Source organism: Cavia porcellus, unplaced genomic scaffold (genome assembly GCF_034190915.1).
Source record: "Cavia porcellus strain 051 isolate PalLab524CR breed Dunkin Hartley unplaced genomic scaffold, mCavPor4.1 scaffold_21, whole genome shotgun sequence".
NCBI classification, from domain to species: domain Eukaryota; kingdom Metazoa; phylum Chordata; class Mammalia; order Rodentia; family Caviidae; genus Cavia; species Cavia porcellus.
The window spans coordinates 18452793-18479658 of record NW_026947504.1 but is presented as its reverse complement, the minus strand read 5'-3'; the positions used below and the strand labels follow the sequence as shown (position 1 = coordinate 18479658).

Sequence of the window (26866 nt, the reverse complement as noted above, 5' to 3'; positions counted from 1 at the left end):
TTGTTTTTTGTAACTTAATTACAAACATTGCTTTTTTGTTTTTTCATGAAATCATAATCTCATATGTTAATTTTTGGAAATCTAACAGTAGAAAATGCGTGCATAGTCTTTAACTGTCTTTTTGATTACCAACTATAGAATTTACTTATTTATGATTTTAATATAATCATTTTTAGCTTTATACATGTCTTTATAGAGCAGATATAATATTATACATACAATGAGTTATTATTGCTTCTGAAATTTAAATTGTTTTTCTTGGTGCCCCTTATCCCTGGAGGTACTGCAATACCAAGTCGATGCGTGGAATGGATCGAGCAAACTTCTGTGACGTCTTCCAGCTCCAAAAAGCCACTTAATGCGTTATCCTTAGATAGAGGAAGTATCAGATGTTAAACTGATAAGAACAGATACTACACTTGATCTTAGCGAAAAGGCCAAGAATTGGTGAAATTTAAATTTAGAATGTAAATATTTTCCTATGTTGTAGTCAGAGTTTGCAAGGGAAACAATATATAATTTATAGGATTATTTTATAATATTCACCTCAATGTCAAATGCAGAAGAATGCAGGAGATATGCCCACACACTAGAGACCCAAAAATCCAGCTGAGGGCCTGGATCCCACAGCAACGTCTTGCACGAGCCTAACTGGATGCCTAGAGCCCACAACAATGTCTCATGAAAGTCTTTACCAAAGGTTTACACTGGGAAAGCCCAGAGGTCCATGGTAGAAGCTATCAAGTCTGCTCCAACAAGCTGAAGGATCTGCACAGGAGCTGGGAAACAATGCTCAGGGTAAGGATCAGAGCTCCCCCCAAAGAACTGCGGTCATCCTCTGTGACAGCAAGGTCCTGAGCTCCTCAGATGATGAGAACGCTGAGTTCATTATGAGGAAAACCAGCAGGTCAAGCTTCTCCAGAAGAATCGACAGCACACCATTTTCTCTCCATTTTTCCTTTTTACATTTTTGGCAGCAATCCTCATTTGGGCCATCCATACCCAGTACCACACTGATTCAGTTCAGCTGGATGTTACTAGTTGACCATTAGTTAATCCACCACATGCTGCATTGAAAAGTTCATGGTAAGTCAAATTTTAATAGTAATGATCAATCTGACACATTCACTAAATCTAATATATTTACTTAAATATTAGCATATTTAGACCACTGCCCTTTAAAGTCATATATTTTACTAGCTATGCACATATACATAGATTGTAGGCGTAAGAATTTCAGATTAATAGGGCCATATAGTAAAGTCATAGGGCCATATAGTAAAGCCTTTTTAACATACATTGTGTTCAGATTCCCAAATTACTTTCCAAAAATGCTTACAATTGATAATTCTACTAACTTTACATTTGAGGAACAGTCTTACTTATAACTCACCTGCCTTTTTTGATCCTACTTTACAGCAGATATTGTTAATTTGAAAAATGAAAACTGGGGGCTGGGGATTTAGCTCAGCGGCATAAGCGCCTGCCTTGCAAGCAGGCAGTCGTGAGTTCCATCCCTGGTACCGATAAAAAGGAAAAAGACAAAAAAAAAAAGAAAAATGAAAACTGGCTTCTTAGTAATGCTTTAAGTCAGTATTTGTTCTATTACTAGTAAGATTAATTTGTCTTACTCACTAGTTGTATATGGAGAATATTTAATCTTTGTCTGACTAACAGGTAAGGCTACCCTACAGATGTTGAACTTGCTAGCCCTCGTAAGTCCTTAAAATCAAGTTCTCTCTTCCGCTGACTCTCTCTCTCTCTCTCTCCCCTTCACTTTTTCATTGTCACCCTTCCCCTCACCTCTCTCACTTCTCTACTTCTATAGAGACCCCTAGTAATATAACAATAAAGTTTGAGAGTCACAAACCGCAACTAGTAATCATATATTTTTATAAATATGCACAGGATACTCATGCATCATTAATTTAGACTGCTGTCTCCATTGCATACCAATACATATGAGTCACAGAATGTAATTATTACTAGCTGTGTGTTTTATGTAGGAATAGCTCCTAGAAATACTCCTATCTTGAGTGAAACCCAACACATCCTCTATCATGACATGTAGGAGGTCATACTACAACATTAAAATATTCTATGGTATGTAGTACTCAGATTGCACAAGAGGGTGAACTGCTCAGTCAGAAAGTAACACAAAACATCGTTCCAATCATGAACTATCTAAAACTGTACACAGAGTATTTGTTTCTTATTGATGTTTAGTCAAAATGGAATTTCTCTGTATTTAGGAATAGCACAAAAATTCACAGTATAGTATTAACAGTGAAACATATATTTCTCATTTGATACAATTATGCAAATATAAAATGTATTCAATGTCAATTGCTTATAAAGCACAAAACTATAGCATTATTAAAAAGTCATACGGAAAGTTGCATTTTAAGTATCTAGTCATAAACAATAAACACAAATCCTGAAAAATCATATGACATGAAAGACTAAAGTCTTTTTTGTGTTAAATTATGAGTATAGTCAACAATATGATTGCTTAGAGATGAAGAATTGAACAATAAATGAATCTCAAAAAGAAGGAAAAGGCTTTATGTAAGTTTAATGATTTTGATAGGGGTTTAATAATTTACTAGATTTAGTAATGTTTATATTGGTTAAATTTCAAAAATATGTGATTTGTGTCAATTTCTTTTTCATCCTAAAAAATTCACCTTCACATTAGATTTTGTGTTTGTAATTTCATTTGTGTTTCTTATTTTTTTCTTAAACAGCCCTGGAAACCTCGCAGCCTTCAGGCCTTACAGTCCTGGATCTCCCTTTGCTCAGAAGTCTCACTCATGGAGTGCAAATCCACATTTTCCTGGAGTTCCCACTGTTCTATAGTCAGTGGAGAATGCACAGCCCCAGGCCGACCACCTCAGCCTCCACAGGATCCTGGGTGAAGTTTTGGCTGCAAGTCCAAGCAGCTTCTCTAATCTGAGGTTATTTAAACCTTTAGATGAAAAAAGACAGTGGAGCATTATGCACTCTCATCTCTAATAATGGGCTTCAGTGGAAAAATAAATGCTGAAGAACGAGTTAGTCAGTCTGTACCTGTTAGCACAGCCTCAACAATTAGGGTGTTTTGCACTCCTATAGTAACACTCCTGATCCACTGGTCTCCTGAGGTAGAGGCAAATTGCTCTTGTTAAGCTCCTGGGCCGCAGCTGTCCCTAAGTAATGCAAAGAAAAGCAGCTTAAAAATCTTTTTTTACTTCCAACTTTACGGTGAATCACTAGAAGGAGTTGTTTCAGCGGGTCGCTGAGCCCTGCTCTGAGTTTCTTACTGGGTACGTCTAGGAAGAACCTATAGTTTGATTGCATAGCCCAGAACTGCTGTAAATCCCACCTTTCCCTGTCCACCCTCTGAAGCCCATGCCCCAGGCTGCTGCTGAACAATTACCCTGTTCCAGCCAGGCTGCCCTCTCCGTGGGAGGGCTTTGCTTTGCCATTTCCTTGAATCTGTAGTTTTTTTTTTTTTTCACTTCTATAATTTCTTTAGTTACTTTTCGGGTTCTGAAATTTCTGTTTTACTATTTTGGCAAAAACAATCTCTACCTCCTTAAACTTCCTTCTGTCTCCTTCATTTAATATTCCCCTAAAATCTTGGTAATGAGACATCTTGCTTTTGCCAAATGAGAATGGAATAATGTAGAAAATATCCTGTTACTCTTAAATAACAGCATAAATTATAACTCTACCAAGAAGTTGTCACCTAAAATCATATCTAATGGGAGCTTGCCTTTGCCACAGTAAGTTACTTCTGGAAAAACCATTAAAATAAAAGGTCAGCTTGATAAAGAAGGAAAGGGGAAAATATTGTGACAATACACTAGAGCAGTGTTAAAAGTTTCTAAAATCAGGGATAGTGACCCCAAAGCTACAATTATAAGCATCTCAGACTGAGAATTATCAAATCAAATTGGTCCATGTTTCCTTCATGATGGAAATAAAATTCTGAAGAATCTAGATTTTGCAGCAGTATTTTAATCATATATGTAGTGTTTTTAACCTATTTCCATGTATACAAAATAAAAACTAATTCATAATAAAATACTTTTTTGAACAATGACTCATCTTATAAGGAAAAGTAAATATTTCCAGCGAAGGAAAACAAAGAGAAATAACAAAAGAATGAAAAATGTGTAGATAGTCAATGTTATAGTGTGATTGAGATTTTGTTATAGGAAAAAATATCTATGCTCTACTTATATATTTATTAAAAAATATATTTTGCGTATAGTATATATATATATATATATATATATATATATATATATATAATTTATTTTCTTATCTGGTCTCTATTTGTTCTCCTTGGTGTCAGGTAGGGTCTTGGCATTGCCCTAAGTACATCTACAATAGGATAAAGATGAAATTGTAGATTTGTAGCTAAAATTTAAAAACAATAAGACACGGTTTTGAATTACTATTTTTACTCAGCATAAATGTGTATCTCACACAATCATTCTCCTACGACCCTCTTTTCCTAGTCCACTCCAACATACTGAGGAACCGAGTACACTCTGAAAAGCTCAGTACAAAAGAGTTGAAATCAACCACACTTTTTTCCCTTTAAATTAAGAAGAGCTGAACGTAATTTCACAGCTCTTGGGAGACAGCTGTCAGTACAGACACAGACACAAAGCTCAGTGTCTGTGCCTCAGGGCCGCCAAAGGAAGCCGAAGGTCTCATGCACATAGCCCTGCTCTCCCTGAAAAATGAAAGATGAGTACCAAATTACAGTAATTTAGACTATTTAACAATTTCCTAATAGAAATGAGTCACAGGCATCTGTGGAGTACAGTGAGGTTAATGATTCAATTGCATTTTGATTACAAAGGACTCTTAATCTGCGGCAATCTCCAAAAGGCTAAATGAGGCAGTATGCAATGCTTGTGCAGTATTGTTAGTGCCAGTAATTCCAAAGGAGCACACTGTTTAAAGCTGGTCTTTTGTTTACCAAGTAAATTATTTTACTTCACTGGTTTAGGAAAAATGAGTATGGGATGCTAAGTTGCAAATTCCTTGAAGCAAATTTAGTAAAAGTTTAATTTGCCTCCTGGGGTCTGAACTGTGATGAAAATTTCCTCTGTGCATACCAGAGTTGTGTGTAAAGACACTTCAATAATCAGAAAGTGCCCTTACCTATGCAAAGCTCCTTACTAAGGAGTTCCAAGTCCACAGCAAGACAATCTTCTGACAGTATCAGGTTTTATTAAGCATAAATTCCTGATCTTAAGAACAATAGAAAAATGACAACTTCAGAGGTGAAGCAAGGATTGGAAAGCAAGAGGGTGCCAGAGAAATTATCACTATGTCATAAGCTCCCCAAATTTCTGTGCTTGCCTTCAAGTGACAGGAAGGGAAGGATTCTTTGCAGACTCTCTTAAGTTTTCTCTGAATGTGAATGCTTCAGCTCCATATGCTGTTAGGAAGAGACTGAGCAGGATTAAACTTCACCTGTATTATTGCTAAAGACAGTAAACAAAATCCTCTCTAACATAAACAACAAACAGGGCAGTGCTGATGAATTAGATGTTAATTTTGCAGCGCACATAACACCGAGAGCACAACTACAGATGTATTTTTTACCAGATATAAAATCTGTGAATGATGACATTAAAGCTGATCTACTTCTTCCTCCTGGCCAATAGAGAGGGAAGAAAGAAAGTCATTGGATGAAAACACAAGCTTGGAAAAACAGTGGCTACCATGCAATTGCCTCTGAGCAATATACTTACATGTTAGAGGAAGATTTCTGAATACACAGTTCCTTTGCTCAAAAGAATTCTTAGCACTGATCTTTTTAATGTTGTGAGAAACCAGTGGGAAGAAAATTTATGGAAGGGACCAAGTGGTGATTTTGCCATTAGAGCAATTGTAGTTATAATTCTAACAAAAACAAATGACATCCCTGAGTTAGGTCCTTCTGGTCTCTGAAAAGTGGACTTCTTGACTATGAAAAGAAGAGTGACAAAATTTTGTCTAAGATTGCCATGGTTTGTGTTAGTGGCCCCCAAACCTCATGCAGTTATGGACACCACCAAGTCTAGTGTCTGTGATTGGTTTATTATCTAGGGCTTGGATTGGTGGTGTGAAGGTTTTACACGCCCAGGAGTGGAGCCGGAATACAATGTTACTGGTGTGAATAGGTGTGTCTCTTTCCCAAGTTCATTCCTCGCTGTTTGCCGTGGCCATGAGCAGCAGCCCTGCCTTGTAGCCAGCAGAGTGTGAACTGAAACTCCAAGAACTGTAAGAAATAAACCTTTCTTTCCCTAACTTTGGGCATCAGGTATTTTGTCTCAACAACAAGTAGAAATTAATTGTGACAAAGATCTATTTGAATTTAAATGACATTTAAATCTTCTATAGGGTTCTTCTAAGTCTTACTATAAGGATCACTTGAATCACAATGACATTTTATTATTTTATTTTTGGTTTAAAAGATGTAGTTGAGACATCATTTTGATCACTACACCAGATCTCAAGAGTCAGGAGTAACTGTGTTTCAATACTGGTACCTCTACCTATGAGCAACATGATCCATACGAACTTATCTAAAAGTCTGTTTCAGTTTCTGAAAAATAAAGAGGACAATAATTAATCTGTACAGTTGTTGTAAGGATTGAATATGTATTAATCAACATAATGACCTTTGAAGTATTATGAGACTGTAAACACTCACAAAGAAGATTATACAAAATCATTGTTGTTTTCAGTCACTGTATTTTGCTTTTAGAAATACATTTGCTTACTGGGGCACCAAAAATATTGGCCTCATCAGTTTCAGCTCTCATTCTCAATTTATCCTTTTAAATCCTTTTTAAAAAAACCTGTAAAACTACCAATTTAGTTTATGCAGTTATCCAGAATAACCAATCAATTCAATTGAATTAATGCTTTTATTCTTTAAATTCTTTGTTTCTACTGAATCCACCAATTTTGACGAAACCAGAGAAATGTTCACTTTATCTGGAATTCTCTGTTTTAAAAATAACTATTGTTCAACAAGTTTTTAGTGATTGTTTTTCGCCAAGTTTCCAAGATTCTTCATATGCTCCCTGCATATGAAAAATCAAGAAGGAAAACATTTCTATAAAAATAGTTATTTCACTGAGAGAAGGAGGAAAAAAATATGTTGAAGAATGAGGGAGCATTTGTGAGCAAGAAGATTGTCTAATACTGTGAATGAGAGAGAGAAAATTGGAAAGAAAACTACACAGAAAAAGAAGGAAACAGACTGAGAGACTAAAGCAAAATTAGCTAAAGATAAGTAGGAGAATTAAAGAAATGAGGGAGTAGAAGCCAAGAAGATAAAGTGTGATGAAGAATAAAAAGAAATAAAAATGTGTAGCAATTCATGTGCACAAAAAACTCAACCTACATTTGTTTATTAATGCATAAATTTCAAAAACACCAAGTAAGGATGTGATGAAAAATACTCATAATCTCAAAAACCAAAAATGGAGATTCTTCTCCTTCATCTTTATTTATTAATTTTTTTAAAAATTAAATTCATTCTTACTTTTATAAGCTGCATTGCCCTCTTGTAAAATTTTATTAATTTTACAATTATCCTTAAGGCTAAATAATTTATTGAAATAAAATTTTTGTCCTGTCCTTAATTTACCTTTACTTCTTCCATTCAAAGAGGAAATGGAAAATGAACCATCGTTCAAATCATCTATAGAAACCTAAAACAGTGCATTTAGGAAATGTACTTAGGATTTTGGGTGTATTGTTATGAAATTCTACACACACACACACACACACACACACACACACACACACACATACCTACCTCCTGATCACTACCTTTATTTTACCATTCTAAACTTCTGTTGCTATAAGTGGAAAACAAACAAAAATTCTACAAAATAAATGAGTCTATATAAGTTCTATCCTAGCTACAAAGAAATTAAGCAATAAACAGCCAAAAGAAAGAAAGAAAGAAAGAAAGAAAGAAAGAAAGAAAGAAAGAAAGAAAGAAAGAAAGAAAGACAAAAACAAGTAAAGAGAATTCGCACAGGTCAGTGACTACTAACCAGCTGGCTTTCACCTGGAGACGTCTGTTGCTGCTCATGACCTCAAGCTTCTTGTTAGTGTTGTGGTATGAACATGGACCAAAGACCAATCCTAGTTCCTCAAGGTAGGGATGTGAAATGGAGGCTGTGGCTGAAGCTGGGATTCCAGACAGTTGTACCCTCAATGTAAGCATGAACTGGATACTAAAGTTATATCACAGAGGAAGTCTTCCTATCTTGATGGCCTAAAGCACACACACACACAAAATCACTAACAATGGAATCTCTGATAATCAAAAGAAGTTTTATAACTCAAGCGTTAAAGGGCATATCAGTAATGAATCATTATTAACCGAGTGTTTAATATAGAGTACTTGACAAAATAAAAGATGTATGTCAAGACTGTAGAAAAGGTAGAAAGATCGAAAGAAAATGTGCTTTTTATTAAAATTAGGAAGGATTCAATTCAGCAGGATAGTGACTGTTTATACTTGAAGGTGAATAAACTGAAGGACATCAGTCCTCTGGGCATTTTCAGAGGCACCAAAGTAATTTATTGAACACTGAAGGATGCAGTTTTTTTCTTAAAGTCCCCAGGGAAGCAGGGCTGATTGAAGATGTATCCTATTCAACCTAGAGAGGAAAAAAGTCATCTTTTCAGAATTTTGGGTTGTAGACACTTGAACACAAGAGCTCTCCTTGTCTTCTATACCAACATCTCTAAATCTGATTTAAAGAATATCTCCGGAGTATTTGTTGCAAAACTGGCACTAAGATAAGCACAGGCACCACAGAAATTCATGAATTACGTGTGGAGCCCAGGAAGAGCTCATTCTGGGAGGAAGAACAACATAGACTGATTGTTAGTGCACAACAGAATAATGATGGGTGACAGAAGCCTGGAACGGTGAAATGGGGTAGGAGGGCAGCAGGCACTGCAGTTAGCTTTGATGGAGAAAGACATAGCTGTGTCTCATCCAGAACAGACACAGGAGAGCTTGAGAAAAGCAGTAAAAAGATCTGTTTGAATTTATGAGACAAATGGCATGGAAAAGGTCTCAAGAATATAAAGGGGCTTTGTGTGCTCATGTGGTTAAGAAATACAAGGTCACTGAATACAGTGGTAAATGCCCATGGCCTCATCACTCTGGGAGCCTGGAGTAGAAGAATCTCAAGTCTGAGCTCTGCCTGAGCAATTGAGTGGCTTATTGAGTTCCTGTCCCATGTAATAGTGCCGAAAAATTCACTTGGTGATCAATCACACAAACACAGGTAGAGATGGTACAATGTCATTCTGGTAACATAAGGGTGTTCCCATGAAAAATGAGTCAGATCCTAAGAATCTGGTAGAGGCCACGAAAAAAAATTTATGACATTTGCTTTTAGTTTGTCTATACTAATTGTGGAACTAAGATGCATTCAGTTATTAATTCATTTAATCAACCAATACTTATAGTTATTTCCTATTATGTATGTTATCAATCTGGGTGATGAAGACATACCAATGAAGGAGACAAGACTGATGTTCCTATGACACTTCCATTCCAGTAGAATCACCAAAAATTGAAAATAAACAATGTAATTTGTTGCAGCAATTAAACAAGTATCGGCATTCCAAACATAATATGCATCAGATAATTGTGGGTTTTGTTTTGTTCTGCCTCAATATTTTTTAATACAGAACTCTAAGCTCCAGTCATTAAATATATGTGGCTTTTAAGAAGTTCCAGAATTCCTCCTGCAGAACCTTGATACAGTGAGACTTAAGACACAAGAGTATAGCTAAGTACTTGTCAAACCTTCTATGACGAAGGCCCAAGATTTTGTTCATGTTTTTCTTTTCTTTTTAAAAATTTCTAATCCATGGCAGACCAATACTTTTATAAGATAGAATAAAAGTAATCATAAAAATGAAATATCAAAATGCTATAACAGTTTATCATTGTTTACCTCAATTCCTATAGTTCTCCTACAGTGACAGACAAGTTATCCATTTGCGTACCAGCATCAGACAACTTTGAGAAGCACTGGTTCAAATTTTAAGTGGTTTTTGCAGCTCACAAGAAGCCCCAATGATACTCTGTGACTCAAAAGGATGGCATGAAGGAAGAGGTAAAAAGGGGAGAGAATCCTGTAGGTAAAACAACATTTAAAAGCATATGAAGAAAACCTTAGTTCCCATAACAGCCACCAGTAAATGTTCAGTAAATGCCTGTGTCTGATATTATCACAGAGACTGCATTAAATAAGTGAATCTTTGCTATGATGAGACTAGTAAATGAAATCAAACAGCTCATGATTACATTAAGCAATCTGTGTATATGCACAAAATACAAACATGTAAGTATAGGAATGCATGTCTGCCATGTATATACAGAGAACATATATATTTTATAAATGTCTATACATGTGTACACATATACTTGTACACTCATGTCTCTTTTCCAGTGCATTATATATGGGGCTATTATTGATTTTATAGAATCGTGCCCATATTTTATCCTCTGCTATGCTATTCCATAGAGGCAGTAAAGATACTTATTTTAGTTCCTTGATCGTATTTTGTGTAAGAGCCACTCTTTTCAAAAATGTGTTTGTACATCATTGTAGTATAAATGTCTCAGTGGCACACATAATAAAACAACACATCAATGTTATATTTCATTAGGTCATTTGGAAAGCTATTTTTTGTTTCTTTGAGGCAGGATCTCACTATGCTGCTCAAGGTGGCCTTGAGCTCACTTTGTAGCACAGGCTGGTTTCAAACTCACCACATCCTGCTGGAACTACAGGCATGTGCCACATGCTTGGCTTTTAAAAAGTGTTTTGAATCTCCCTTTGGTTTATAAGAACTTAAAGGGAAGTTAAATTGCACAAGAAGGTTATGTTAAGTCATTGGGAGTTGTGTTTCTCCATTCCTTCCTGTCACAAACTGTCTTCAATTGCCCTAAGAGACAACTGAGTCAATAAATGATGCAGCTGTGCTCCTCTTCCTATTGGTCACCTGAAAACGTTTGCCAAGAAGTACCCTAACAAGTAAGTTTAAAGTTTTTATCAGTTAAGTTCAAACTTACGGAGTATACTCCAAGTGAGGACATTTTACAGCATGCCTCCTGCAAATCTTCAGACTTTTATTTACTCAATTCTGTGTCTGAAAGGCAAAATTTTTTCTGACAATACTAACAGATTTTTATTTGAATTTTCTGATACTAGAATACAGACTTCAGTTTACAGATTTTTCCTTCTTGGTTTCAGGAAGATGTTTGTTGTAGAATTTTTCAATGTTTTATCCGTAAATTATAATTCAATACTCAAACAAGGTTTATGTTCTTAGAATAACAAAACCGGGTATGGTAGTAATATGTTTCAGTGATATTCTAAAAGCTATTATGGAGCATTTGTGACCATAGGCAAGAAGTTGGAGGTATAAATGTCTCACAGAAATGAAGAGGTTTTGAAAAGTAAAGAACATGCTGAAATGTTAGTAAAACGTAAGTTAGAAATAATGAAGCATTGTTTGTATAACAGGAGCAGAATTTTGAGACAAAAACATGACAGATTCAGGCAATACGCAAAATAAGGAAAATCTGTATTCTCTGCTACCTGCCTATTTCCTTCCCTGTAAGAAAAATAATGGGAAAATCATTTTTATCCAAATGATTATTTTTAAACCTAGAGTTACTTTAGAGAAGTTCCCAGCTGAGATAAATAGTCTTACCTGCCTTGTGGATCAATAACTGTCTTCATAAACATTTTTAAATGCAATAATCAAACAACTCAAATATGGATATATAAAAGTTAAGGTAGCTCCTAGCCTTAACGTAACTCTTGTACTCACTATTTTAAGAAGGCTGAATTTTCATTTCTTCTTTTAGCATTGAAAGTGTCTCATGGATAGAGATTCCTTTCTGAAACCAATATAAAAATTCACTCACTTCATAATGGAAGAACTGGTTATGAATTATAGTACCAGAACCATTCTTAATATTCCTTTCCATCAAAGCAAGACAGCAAGAAACTATCATTAAGTCATTAAAGGAATATTTGTAAAGTTACTCTTTGAAGGACTGATGTTTTTATTGTGTCATCCAACTTCCCTTAAGCAGTAATCCCATTCTCCTTTATCTTCACTAAAAAACCATTAAAGTTTCATGGTAGAATAGTTCTCAACAAGAAAACATAGCCATTCAACAACACTCAAAACCAACTGAAAGCGAAAAGGATTTTAATGTACAATTTTAAAAATCACTGAACTAAATATTTTAGAATTTATTCTATAGAAATCCAAAAAGGAAAAATTTCCCCAAATATCTGCAGATAACATGTCACAAATCATTAATTTTATTAGAGATAAGTATCAATAGAAAGATCATTAAAATTCAATATAAATTACAAATTACTTTTACTTGGAATGGAACAGAATCTTAGATGAAACTTACTGACATTGAAACCTAGTGAAAAAGCCAGAAGAAATAATGGTAGATATTCCAAATTTCTACCATACAATTGGGCTGTAATCAATAATATGGTTAGAAAGGGACTTTGGAGCTGAGCTATGCATTGTGCATAAAGACAAGAATTTGTGATTTACCCACATCAAAGATGAGGCAATTTATTGTGGAGGAATGAGAGGGGATGAGAAGGGTGTTAAAGGGCCTCTACAAAAATTAAATTACCTATGAAATCCCTTAACAATTATTTTGCACCTATAGAGGGAAAATCCTCAGGGCCAATCTGATGAATTGTCCTGGATTTCAATTCTGTTTCAATTTATAAGTTGCTATCTTGAGCAAGTAACTCAGCCTCTTTCAGATTGCTTTTCTTCTTTAAATTAGATGTTAATAATCAGACCCTAAGAGTGGTGCTTGGCACCTAATAAGCATTTATGAATTAATGGGTGATGGCATGAATGCTTATATTACATGGATTACTTAAGACAAAAATAAGAAAGGGTGTATAAAATGTCTGATATCTAGTAGGGATACAACAAAATACTTCTCCTTTTATCTACTTCCTGTCATCACCACAACCTCCCTCTTACTCCACAAAGCATTAAATAAAAGATGTCAATGGTTTGATGAAAATTTTATTTATAGGCTTGTTTGTTTTGGTGGTGCTGGGGGTTGAACCCAGAGCCTTCATACAAAGGGACATCCTAAGTCTTCTCATTTTTTTATTTTTGGAGGCAGGGTCTCACTATACTGCCCAAAATGGGGTCAGATTTGTCCTTTTCCTACTTTAGCTTCCTAGAATATCAGGATAAATCTCTTTTTATAAGGCAGATGAGAGGAAACTAAGGGAAACTTGAAAAGAGTGTAGGAATAAGAAATCAGGTGTTTCTTCCTCTTTTTTTCTAAGTATCAGCCCTGTAAAGAGAGCAGGCACCTCCATTAGTATAACAGCCATCAGAGGCTTCTTTATAGACCCTCCTGCCCCAGAGCCTGGAGAACTCTCTGCGGACACCGGACCACAGCGAATAATTTCAGCCTGCAAGTCCAGGGACCAATGGTGAAGCTACAGCCTTGCTGGAGTGGTCAGTTCCTGGCTGCAGCTTTCTTTTCTCTACCTGGATACACTGATAAATAGCTCATGTCTCAAAAGAACGCTTAAAATCCAGTGTGTAGCACTGGAGGCAGTGCCTACTACGAAGAAATAGTCACAGCCCTCATGATTCTCAAGGTTTGCTGAAAGATAGATGACAGAGATTCAGGTAGGGTTAGGGCTAGGGTGCGGGCTAGAGAGGAGAGAGAGAAAAAAACAGACGGAGAGAGACAGAGAAAGATGGACAGAGACAGAATTTGCTAAAGCCTTGGAAAACCTCATTAGAAATATATCATCACGGTGCATTTTTATGATAGCATCAAACTTGTCCTTTTTGCTGTAGAAGAATTTAGTAGACCAGGAAAAAAAGACTATTTTAACACATTGGTAACATATTCTTTTTGACAACAGGAGGGATAAACTCAGGTCAACGGAATCATAATACCTTTATCAGAGACACTGTCACCTAAGCATGATAAAGACCACAGATTGATGAAAAGCATATTTTTTTCTTCACATGAAAATAGATAACAAAACATAATCTAGCAGACCTGTCTACCCTTATTAAATTTGCTTCCTCTAGGAGCCAGGCTTCCCTGTAAGTCTTCCATTTGGGTCAGAACTTAAAAAAGAAGAAAAAAGAAAAAAGGTCAGATTCTTCGTGTCTTTGTAATAGCCATGAGCATGGTCAGGAGTGTATTCCAAGTGAACATCAAAACAATACAAATAGAAGAAATTGCCTCTTTGCAGGAATAGAGAAACAGTAAAGCCTGTGGAGAGAAAGATAGCCCTCCTGATCTTTGAGGCAAATCTTCAGCCCCAGTTAACAGTGTGAGGATATAGAAAATGGAAAACAAATTGTAACTCCTTAAATTCCAGGCCTGTTCTTCCATGATCTCTACACGTGGTTCACACTGTATAAACGCACAGAAAAACCTTGGCAGGAGAGGGCAGATGCTGATTGCCTCGGGATCACTTAAATTCAAGCCTGCTGGAAAGCAAGATGCAAGATGTGTACAATGGTCCTTATGTTTGTCTCTCTAGCCAGAATTTTAGTAGCCAAAAATCTTTCACACCAGACAGCCTTCAGTTTTAATAATGAATCATCATTGCCCTAGTTATGCAGCCTTATATCATTTACTTATTTCTGGTGTTTCTGTGAAAGAAACAATGGTGGTATGCATGGTGGAATTTAATATCATCCGTCTAGGGCTACAGAGAAAATACTTTGGCTTTTTCAATTATAGCTTTCTGGGCAATTTTTACTCAGACTTGAAGCTCAGCTAAAAACAACACTTGGAAATTAATTTATGACTGATTTAGACAGTGAGAAAACTCTAGAAACACAAAGAGACATACCTGGGTTGTAGAGCTGGACACCCTCATTTTATCTTTCACCTGTTTACTCTTATTAAAAGCCTTAAAGTGAAAACTCAGGTTTTCCTTCATTATTTTTCCAAGAAGACTTTCATAAGAAAAGATGGGTACATATGTAAGAACCCACTTTCCTGTTTTCAGATTTCCTGCCCTGAAATCCAAACTCCAATATGCAGCTCTAATCTTTCTCGCTTTCCTAATTTGCTATATTTAAATACTAGCGTGCTCTGCCTTACAAACTTCATGTGCATTCTCAAAATAATGTGCATAATATGCATATTTTTAAGACTTTGCAAACTATAATTTCCCCCCAAAATGCCTGATATACACACATATTTAATAAATGGTGGTTTCTTTCAAATTGATTTTTGAAACCTGTTTCAGTTGCAAAACTCAGGTAGTTCTGTTTCCCAGGTAGAATTTCAGTGTTAGATTTATAAGTGAGTCTCATAACAATACAACTTAAAGGTCATACCCGAAACAAGTTAAATGAGGGCCAATTGTTCATATTACAAATATACATTTTACTTTCCAGAAACTTGGCATGAAAAAATTCTTTCTTAAAAGTTACACTTTTATGTGCTTCCATCATTAAAATATCCCTTTTTAATATGCACATTTCTACCATATTTGGAAATTATTAGACATAGAACCTCTGAGAAACAACAGAAACTACAAAGACTATAGTGTATTGATTGCTTATTAGTAGTGAGGGTGAAAGGATTTTGCCCCAGATGGGACACTGTAGCCGGTGGGAAGTTGGGCGGTGAGGTGGAAACAAGGGGCTCTGTCTTGAGGTCACCTTTCCCCGCCCCTAGGCAATTTACCTGTGTCGTAAAATGAATACCAATGGGCTACCAGTGCATCACTAATGCCCCTTAGGCACCACCCCATACCTAAGCTACAGGTATGCCTCCACACCACCTGTCTGGCAGAGAGAATGCCAGACGCCAGAGGTCATGGAGTCTCTCCCCACATTCTTAAAATAAAGCCCACTTTTATTTTATACTTCTTATCTTTTTAGCCGCACTGAAAATTCTATCAGATGGTTCCCTTCCAGCCGATAATCCTATCAGAGGGTACCAGTATCAACTACCACTTAAAGTAATTATAGCAAAACAACAATGATTAACATTTACTGGGCACCCAACACATGCCAGGCACTGTGTCAATTTATGTTTTATTCCATCTTACTACAGCCTTCTCAGTTACATGTCCTTTATTTTGCAAATGAGAACAATGAATTTTAATAAGGCTGTCTGGTTCCATTTTCCATTGCTATATAATTTCCTGAAATTTATAATTTAGAAAGGAAAAAGTGTCCTTAGGCTCTCAGATCTGGAGATTGGGAAGTCCAAGATTGGGCTGCCACCCCTAGCAACGTCCCTGGGCTGTTTCACACCGCAGTGGAAGTCAGAAGGGTAAGTGGATGTGTGGGAGAGGTGGAACACGACTGATAAACCTGCCCTCTAACAACTCGCTCTCAAGGAGCCTAACCCAGCCCCACAAGGGCAGGAAGTCACTCACTACTTACAGTATTAACCCAGTCCCACAAGAAGACATTAATCTATTTGTGAAAACTCTGACACCCAACATTCCCACCAGCCCCGTCACCCAGAATGGTCACAGGCGTTGTGAACTTTTAGGAGACACCAGAGCAGAGGCCAAGTAATCTGCACAAGATTACATAGGAGATAAGAAGCAGAAATTTTAACAGGGTCCTGCTGAGGCATAGCCATGCATAGAATCACTATTCACTCCCTTCCAGAGGAACAAAAGAGGCTGTTAAATTGATCTACAGCGGGCATAAAACTTTGGCTTCCAACATTAACCAGATAACATATGTGAAACTAGACAACAAAATAAAAACTTATAATTACTATAAATTATCAAAATAGGAAAGGAATGACTCAGTAACAGATGAGTTGCTTATGATATTCTGAGACTTAAAAAATAATTCTTCACCAGGTAATGTATTCTTCACAAATATATGCCTGTGGTCAGGCTCACACACACACACACATGCATACTTTTTTACACTTTTATAGATGTGAGCACATATTTACATGCACACAAACACACACACACTCATATGCTTAACATTTAGATTTCTAACAAAAAATCTTTTTAATGCTCACAATTAAAATCAAGAAGAGCATATCTCACAATCCTCTTCATCTTTTTTTTTTTTTCCATTGCCTTTATAATTCTAAGCTTCCAGTCTAGGAACACACACCCTCAAATGTAGTTTTGTAGTCTCTGAACAATTTCAGTTTGTATATGGCAAATTTTGGTTTCAATAGCACAGTTCGTCTGATGCCTTCAAATGATGAATGATGAGGTGTGCGGGAGCCTCTGCTTTGTTGGCTGGATCAGGGCAGCCACAGACAGCAGACAGAGGTCTGAGAGAAACTAATTTTTCTCAAGGTAAAATCAATGTAAGCAAAATGACTTTATCAGATGGCATTTCAAATTAGAGATAAATGAAAATAAATCATTGAAGAAATTATTTCGAAAGAAATGAGTTAGTGTAAAGGTCAGAAGACAAGAGAATAGAAAGAAAAGGCAAGATGCTGAAAAACATTGGAAGAAAAATTAGGCCATCTTAATTACCTGGAATCACACTTGCCTATCCTACTTTACTAATTGTGATATATTCAATCAGAAGTAAGCAGACATAGTCAGAAGGCAGTTAAGAGAAATTTCATTATACTCATATCTAAATTGATGCTCTGAGGTGAAGATTTCAAAGGTAGTGAAATACTGTATGTTAGAATAGAGGCTATAAAGATTTACAATCGAGGATATTAATACAAAAATCAATCTAAACATGTGTATAAAATGCATTTATAAACGGGAGAATTTAGAAGCTCAAGAACTGATTGTGTCTCAACTTCATTTCACTTGGAAATCCCATTCTCTGGCCAATCTTGGTAACTATTTGTTTTCGACCAGCTATTCACCAGTCCATAGAAATATCTTTGACCTTTGGGAAAACATGAACACCAACTTCAGAGTATCATCCATTTTCATTCCCAATATATAGCTAAAGTATAAACTGTTAGCTCAGACTTATAGTTAAAATTCCAGGAGAGTATATCAACTTGCTCTCAGCAGATTTTTCACAAGACTTGCCATCAGAATCTAGCCACCAATCATCATAGGCCTGATGTGGCTGGAGACCTTTTTATACATTCCTTCTGATCTTTGTCACCAGCAAGTGAGATAGGTACTGTGATCCATCACCCTCGCAAAGGCACTGAACGCAAGCAAGGTTACATTAGAGAAGAAGAACTGGTATTTGAAGCCATCATCCTTCATTTCAAGCAAGCCCCTTAGAACCTTGTAATTTTAAATGTGGCAAAATGTTCCTCTGTGTAATAAATAGCACCCACAGGCTATAGTTTTTTTTTTAATAAGTCTCTTTATAGAAGAGCAAACTCCAGGCACCTGGGAAAGGAAAACATTCCAAAATAACCTCAAGAGCTCAGTGCTTATTAAATAGCAAGATGCTTCAGTATAAAACCTAAGGGTGCCAACAAGAGTCAAATTTTCTCCAAAACTTCAAGGTAAAGACAGATACAACTTTTAGCAAGCTACCAAAGATCTCCCACCTCCACTGTCTGTTGATAGTACTTTTGTCATATTGAGGGCCTTAACCTAATTTCAGGATTTTTCTTTATGTTGCTGTCAAAAACTGTAAACAGTGAGATATAATAAAGTAGCATTCTGGGTCTTTTTTGGTCACTATTATTCTCATTCGGCTTTAGAAATTCGATTAGTGTTACTGGCTAGCAGCACTCTCCATCTCTTCACCAAAAGTGTGCCAGTCAGAAATCCCTTGCCATGCCACCTCTTATTCATCAGTTTTGCCAAGCTGCCCTGGAGGAAAAGAAACAGTGAGCAGAAAAATGCCTGCAAAATTCATTAAAACCTCTGAGAATAACGTCCCTCTGGGATTAAGCCACATTTATTGGGTGACAAACACACCCCTCTGGGCAGTTTCTTGGCAAAATATGCTCCATTACTGCCATTCCACACGCAAACATCTTCTCCTTTTAGTTTTAAACAGATGATGTCATAATTAATTGAATTAATCCTTGTCTTAAGGAAAGGATAATGTGTACCTGGAAAGCAGTAAGACACTCCAAAACATTGGTAAGTCTGGTTTTCAACCAAGCACCCTAATTTGGCTTTTTTGTTTGTTTGTTTGTTTTTGTTATTTTGGTACCAGGGACAGGGACTGAACTCATGACTTTGCGCTTGTCAGACAGGCACATGTGCCATTGAGCTAAATCCCCAGCCTAAGCACCCTAATTTGAATTGGAGCTCTGTCCTAAATTAACTACCAAGTCTCTCCTGAACTCCCACCCATTAAACTGGAGCTTATAAAAACTTCAGCAGGCAGATTTCAGTGTAAAGATCTTATAAGACCTCAGTGGACAGATTTCAGAGTAAAATATGATAATGTCTTTAACATACTTAGTACAATGTTTGGTATTTTATGAAAATTGAAAATAAGTGAATATTTGTATTTATCTAATGAATCAGAATCTTCACCAAAGGCAAAAACTGTATCTTACCAAAACTATAGATTTTTTTTAGCCAGGTAGATTGGGAAAACATAGATTCAAACAAAGTGAAAACTATTTCTTTACTGAAGATTCCCTAAAACTTTTATTATAATAATATTTGTTAGGAATCTATTACAAGGTACCATATTTTCAAAAAATAAATAAGAGCTTTGCATGCCAACCAGTTAACTGAAGAGAGACACCAGTATGTCAGATCAGCATTCAAAACAACTGTCAGGGGCCCAGGTCAATTTCAACTTCAATCTGAAAGTAAAAACATTAAAAGTAAACAAGTGCACAAGGAAAATGTCTCAAAGAAGATTGAGAAAAAAAATCTTCTAGGACAAATCACTTAAATCAAAGTTGTCAGAGAGCCTGTGTAGTGCCCTAACCCTTTGGAAAGCGCAGTACAGGGGGTGTCGCGTGAGGGCAAGCAGGCCTGAAGAATATCTGGGCGCTGCTGTACCCGCTCAGCTCACCTTCCTCACCCTCCAAACCTATTGATTTCAATGCTGTGGAGATTAAATGAGATGCAGTCTTTTAAAACTATTCAACATAGTTTCACTGAATGGAAATACTTAAAGGAAATTAGTGAAGATAAAGCCAAGATTTACTTCCTAAACTTGAAATTATGGAATGGAACTTTGCTACTAAAAGTGTGGTCCTTTTATCACAGTATTGGCATCATTGGAAAGCTTGCTAGAAATGTGTCCCAGACTGCTTTGTCTTTTTTTAAAAAGCAGCATTTGTCCTTTTTCTTCTGTGTGCTGGTTTCCATTGCATTGTTTACCTTTTATTCTCCACCACCTTTTTCCTTTTGTTTTTTTGATTTTCTTTTTTCGTAATTTCTTAAATTGGATAATGATTTCATCGTTGTCTATTTTTTTATTTTGTTTTAGAAATGAAGTCTTCTCATGTTTCCCAAGCTGGCCTCAAATGTATTATTCTCCTGCTTAACCCACCCAAGTAGCTAGGATCAGAGGTGTATGCCGCTGCTGTGTGACTAGTGATTACTTAATAATAAAAAACAAAGTCTCCTTTTTTTTTCTCTTGTCTTTTTCCTTTTTATCAGTACCGGGGATCGAACTCACAACTGCCTGCTTGCAAGGCAGGCGCTTATGCCGCTGAGCTAAACCTCCAGCCCCAAGTCTCCTTTCTTTATTACAAGTTTTTAAGGACATATTCTCCTCTAAGTTTGTTTTACAATTTAAAACATTTTTCATTCAACTTTAAATACTGATTACTTTCTAGTATTATTTTCAACTAGTAAACTGTTTAGAAGTGTTCTTTAAATAACTTTTTGGATGTAGAGGTTTTTCTAATTGTTATTTTGTTATTCATATCTAGGTTAATTATAATGGTCCAGAGGATCTATTCTATCTCCGTGGATAAGGCAGGACTACAGTATCAACTTATTCCACTATCCGGGAAACTTTTTTTTCTTCTTCTCTAGAACTTGACTCATCGCTATTCCTTCAGCAACTCAGTGGACATAAAAATTTGGAAGAAAATGCACTCATGATTTTGGTGTATATATATATTAGTCAAATAAGCAGGCTACTGCACCTTAAATATTTATAATTTCCATTTCCTATTATTTTTCAGTTCTATCTAAACCCAGCTTGAACATTTATCTAATAATTATCTCTTTCACCCACTTTAGAATACTATTACTTTCTAAACAGTCTACTCTGCTATTGGGCTATTATTAACTGGGAAGTTGCATTATTTTTAACTAATCACATAGGCAAATTTGTGACTTTTACTCGCCACAAATGCACATGGCATTGAATTTAGCACAGGGTAAATAATTTGTTTATTTCATATGTTTGCCAGGAGGCACAGTTCTTTATGCACCACAAACTAAGAAGGAAACAGAATGAGATGTGTGAATAAAATCTCCACACTAAGGGGGAGGCCTATTTTAAAAGATTTTGCTCTATCTCATTAGCTCTCTTTGTTTCAGCTTAATTTGTGACTAATGTGTAATGTATTATCACACAGCACACTTTGGGAAATGCCTAATCTTTTTTCCCTTCGGTGACAAAGGTCATGTAACAGGGTCACTTGAGTTGTCATTTTTATAAAGAAAGGATTTCATATACCCAGGGCAATAATTTTTTCAAGATTCTAACAATGACAGAAGGTAAATCATGCCTTCTTATCCTCTTCACATATTTTCATACATCCAACTGTAGCTTATAGCTTTAGAAAGAGCTATGTATTCCCCAATTCCTCAAGAGCCTGCAGTTTGTCCTTAATTAAGTGACTCACATTCTTGTTCTGACAATCTGGTGCGATTATTAATCATTTATCCCGCCTCACAAAGACCTTAAGAATAGCTGCTAACCCACTGCACTACACACTAGGCTGTGGAAGATTTTGTCACTTTTACTTCTTGGCAAGAAATGGAACAAGAAAAAAGAAAGAGTACACATAACATTTAAATTGTATGCTAGTTTTTCTCATGGGCAAGCTTGTAACAGATAGAGATTATTTTACCCTTCCCAGCATTATTGTAAATTCTCAAAACAGAATATGCTCATTCTAATTAAATACACTACTTTCATCAATTACAATGACTTTGTTTAATCTGGTATCTTGAGAAGTTCATGTCTCTAAAATGAGAAAATTTGACTCTTGAAAAATTTGGACTTCTTTAGTGAAAAAATTATTTTGCTTTCATACACAAAATGAATTATAAACTTAGTGAACATTTCTTCCTGGCAATTGTAAGTCTCTCAATATGTTTTGAGTGGATGATCACAGATTAAATGTAAAAACAAAAGGTTGTGATGCAAATTGTTTGCAATAGTTTTTCTAAAGCATTTTATTCTCCTTATTTTCTGTATCAACACCAAGCATTTCTATTCATATTTAAACTTTCCAGCATCTAGCTTATAATTGTCTGAATTGTTTGATCAAAAATTATAAACACAGTTTTATTTTTGTATTCCCCAGTAACAATGAATATGGGCAAGTGAAAAAACACAATTGAGACCACCACAAAAATAATTATAGGAATGAGGATGATAAAAGAAGAATAAATTGAAGAAGGAAGCCCGTGGTAAACCAATTTGCCATAAGTTACCATTTTTAAATGCAGTTATTTAATAGAAAATATTGAAAACTTCTGCTCAGTAACTCTAGGCAAAAGCATACAAAAAAGAAATATGGAATTAAAATCTTGGAAACCAGCTCAAAAATGATTTTTCTCATGCTTTAGAAATAATAGAATAGACATAATAAGAAAATAGTATAATCCCATAGGCTATACAGTTACCAAAATAATCCATGTTATTATGGTATTTTCCTCTAGAAGACTGGTTGAACATTTTGAGGTCCAAAACAGAACATTTTTAAAGAGGACTTGTATTAATTCATGATAGCTGTAACAATTATCAAGGATGTAGCTTAAAACAATCCATTTATTATTTCACAGCTTGTGAAGAGTCAGAGTCTTGTTTGACATCATTGAACCAGAGTCTGTATTATAATAATAGTTAGCACTGTCTGGGGCATGCCTTCTTATATAACATGAGCTAAGAAATATCTCCCATTATCCATTAAGAGTATGGATCTTAGCTAGGGCCCAACTGCTAACTCCCAAACAATAGCCACAATCAAAGAAGATCTTGGAGAAATCCCTAAAACAGGTGGAGGCAAGGAAATACCTCAAAGTGTACAAAATTAACTTCATAGATAATGAATTCATTATCATTTCATATGGGTTACATCTCGTGGATACAGTTTCAACAGTGAATTATGGGAAAGGATATGCATTATGGATAATATGAGTCAGAATGAGCTGTCAAACATGCCCAGGAGATCCTTCAGGGAGGGACTGGGAGCTTGATTATCAATCAAAGGCACTTCTACGTACTTACCCCAGGGCCATTACCACCACCCTTCACCAATATAAGCCCACTGCTCTTTGAGTGTACTGTCACCCCAATAAAATCCGTTTGCTTTTTCTTTTTAATCTGTGCAACTTCACAAATTCTTTGTTCATAACACACAAGAACCTGGACTCTTCCAGTCGACCAGCATCCCATCTTTGGCATCACAGTAACAACATGATTGCTCAAGGTATTGGACACATTTTCATCCGGAGCTCAAAGTCCTCTTCTGAGTGTAGCAGGGTTATTAGCAGTATGGGAAGCCCTGTAATTGGCTGCCATGTTATATCTGCAGGCCACACCACCTTAACCCCCTCTAGGAGTTAAGTTTGGTAGTTAAGCAGCTCCTCGCCTAGCTTGTTTGGCTCACTCAGGGATTATGTTAATCAGCCCACACGTGGGAAATTTCAAAATTTGGATTAACCTATATCCCTCAGTCTTGCCACTGTTGATAAGTTACCTGCTGATGTCTCAGAATCCAACTCCCTCTTCCCCCAATACCCATTATATTTGTTACTCTTTCCTTGAATAAATGAGACTTGATCAGATTTCTGACTTGTCTCCATTCTTCACATCTCTTGTTCCCTTCCATCCCCACTCCCCCTCTAGGGTCTCCGTGGACTTACCCACAGGCCAGGACAAGCAGAACTCAGTTTCTTATGACTAGAGGAGTTAGATCCTCAGCTTCTACACAGTACTCATGTTCCAGGCAGTTGCTTCTCCAAGGTCAGCAGGAAAACTTCTTTCTTTTAGAGAGATTACATGACCATTTGCTTTTTTCATATAACAGTATAACTACAGAGTTGATATTTCACCACATGACATTGCCAACCCACACTCAGACAAGAGTATCATATAAAGGCATGGGTTGCTGGTGATAGTGTTAATCTACCACAGGCCCCTTTCAACAAATTGCTACCAATTTCTATCCCCTTCCCTGAACACATTTTCCCATACTGTAGACATCCTTTCTTCTCTATCTTTTAACTATCTTTTCAAAAAGCTAATCCATGACAAAAAGACTGACAATAAATGCTTCATCTAATACCCTCATTTTCTCTGTTCCTTCAAAGTGTTTTGAATTTTAACTTTCACATGCTGGCAGGTCTTCATCTCTCCTCCTTAAGTAATATTATTTCCCATGAATATAGCAGTTCTCCATTTCTAACATTGATTACCCACTGTTTTGCAAAATTAGCACTGCTATGACCAGTCCTCATGTGTTTGTGAAAAGAAGAATTTTCTGTATAATGATGGAGAGTGATACACATTAATCCTCTAAAAATATGCCAGCTCTAAGGCCTTATTAAACAGAACTCTGTATAACGCTAGAGAAGCAGAATCAGTATTTCTTTTACTATATCACAAGTCAGATGTGGTTATCCATTAGTAAAAGTAGAATTTATGCCACTTGAGATATTTTATAGAACAATGAGATAATTCTAAGTAACAAATGAAAAAGTGTTTCCAGCTAATGCCCTTATGTTTGTGTTTTTACAGCAAGAAATGAATTTCTCCTATGTATGAAACATGCTGTTGTGGTGAATTGATAACTGGGTCACCTTGTAATACCAGGTGATCTGAATCAGTATGGTGCCAAGTGTGGATGGCCCACCTGAGGGTTGCTGCCAAGATAAAAAAGGAGAACTGGAGAGAAAGAAGTTGTATTTTTGGTTCTCCTGGTTGTTGTTGTGACCGGCGCAGCCCCAATGAAACAGGAGATGCTTCAGGTGGTAACAGGAACTGCCAACTTTATTGTTGCGGGTTCTGGCTTATATATCTGACTGTGGCCAATCAGGCTGCCACGAGGGCCGCCATGAGGAGGAAGGGCTGGAATGAGACGCGGGCTCTGGCTAATATACCCAGCTGTGGTGAATACGAAGTGAGCACGGGGTGGCTAATTTGGAGAGGGACGTAGCGCATTGCGGAAGCTGGCGTGGTCCTTAGTCCCGGGTGGGGTATGGTATGTTGAGCACCTGCGTCCAACATTGTTGGTTCTCTTATTGCTGTTCGTTCTCCTGGAGGAGCTTGTCAAGCTTCTTTCCTGATAGGAACTTGGTCATTCTTACCATCAGAGGAGCTTGAGATCTTGTTGTCACTGAGAATGGCTGCAGTTCACTTTGGGGATGCTCTAGTCCTTACTTTGAGCATCATTCCCTGGCTTCAGAAGGGAAGATGTGTGCTACTCACTCTCCTGGAGAAGCTTATCATGCTGGCTTCCTGATATGAACTCAGCTGTTCTCATCATTGGAGGAGCTCAGGATCTTTTTGTTGCAGTGTTTTATTTTTTTGGCTTCTTGGTAAATATGTAGGTGTTTGATATAGTATTGAACTGTAGGATTCTACAGACAGTCTCAAACAATTGGTGAACATTTTTATTTTAAAAAGGCATTTAAAGTCTCTAAAAATAGTCCTAAAATACAACGCTCATTAAAAAGTGGTATATTCAAAATTTCCTAAAATTTGGTAAGAGTAGCAATAATCTGCATAACTTAAACCATAATTCACTACCTTCTTTCTGCTTCCTTGGCCAGTGTGATGGAAGCTCTACTCCAGGAGGGAACAACTAGAACACCAGACTTACCGTGGGTCCAATTCCCAGTCAAGGAGAAGTAGAACAAAAATATCTCACCCTGCTGCAGTTCCAGGCTGCACAGCTAAATTCCCAGTAATTGCCTCCAAGGGAGATTTTCTCAACCCCATGCTCCTGTACACGGCCTGTACTCATGAGGCAGATGTTCTGCTGACACTCCCAGTGATATAGGGGAATGAAACTCCTGACATACTATGTCCAGTAGAAGTTCATATTCTCTAAAATTGAAGAATGAATTTTAGGAACAGTGGAGGTTAAGAGCAGAACATATTTATTGAGAGAAAGAAAGATTCTGTCTGAGAGAGGCAGAAGGGGTCCCAAGTGGGTTGGTTGCCAAAGACTCTGTCTTTTTAGGGACTTTTATAGAGTAAAACCATGGGGTGAGGCAGGTTCTAAGTTTGGAAAATTGGGAACTCACAAGGCAGATGGGCAGGAGTTGGGGCAGATGGTTAATCATTAAGATTAATTGTTCAGGTAAATTTGATTAAATCACGGACAAATGGAGGAGTGAGTCATACAGAAAGTGGGCATTCTTAGAGAGCAGTGACCCTTCCAGTAGGGGGCTGGGATGACGACTCCTGACTTCTTCAGCATGATAGGGAACTAGAATATCAGTCCTTGGGATATGGATTCATTTGTTAGATCTTTTGTCTTGAGGCCTGGCCCACAGCAGGAGATGTCTGTCTCTCCCATAGTTGCAAAGCATATGGGTTTCTGTACTGGCTCTTTTGAGGACCAAGCCTTGTCTCGCTGCCTATATTATTTCTAGTTAACTCAACTGCCTGTAACACTAGTGTGATAGGAATACCAAGAAAACAGTTACCTCTGCCGCTATCCTTA

The 26866-nt window shown here is 36.7% G+C and overlaps 1 long non-coding RNA gene and 1 other non-coding gene across 2 annotated transcripts; both read right to left on the bottom strand.

The window, feature by feature from the left end:
• Nucleotides 1-256: 256 nt before the first annotated feature.
• LOC111753761 (U2 spliceosomal RNA) lies at nt 257-449 on the bottom strand. The gene has a single exon (XR_002788549.1). It is a non-coding gene; the product is annotated as a U2 spliceosomal RNA (small nuclear RNA).
• A 7969-nt stretch (nt 450-8418) lies between these two features.
• On the bottom strand, nt 8419-25177 carry LOC134472028 (uncharacterized). Its single transcript, XR_010041850.1, has 5 exons — nt 25049-25177; nt 24060-24179; nt 11881-11950; nt 9993-10173; nt 8419-8675 (listed from the first exon to the last, which is right to left on the bottom strand). It is a non-coding gene; the product is annotated as an uncharacterized LOC134472028 (long non-coding RNA).
• Between the last annotated feature and the right edge of the window lie 1689 nt (nt 25178-26866).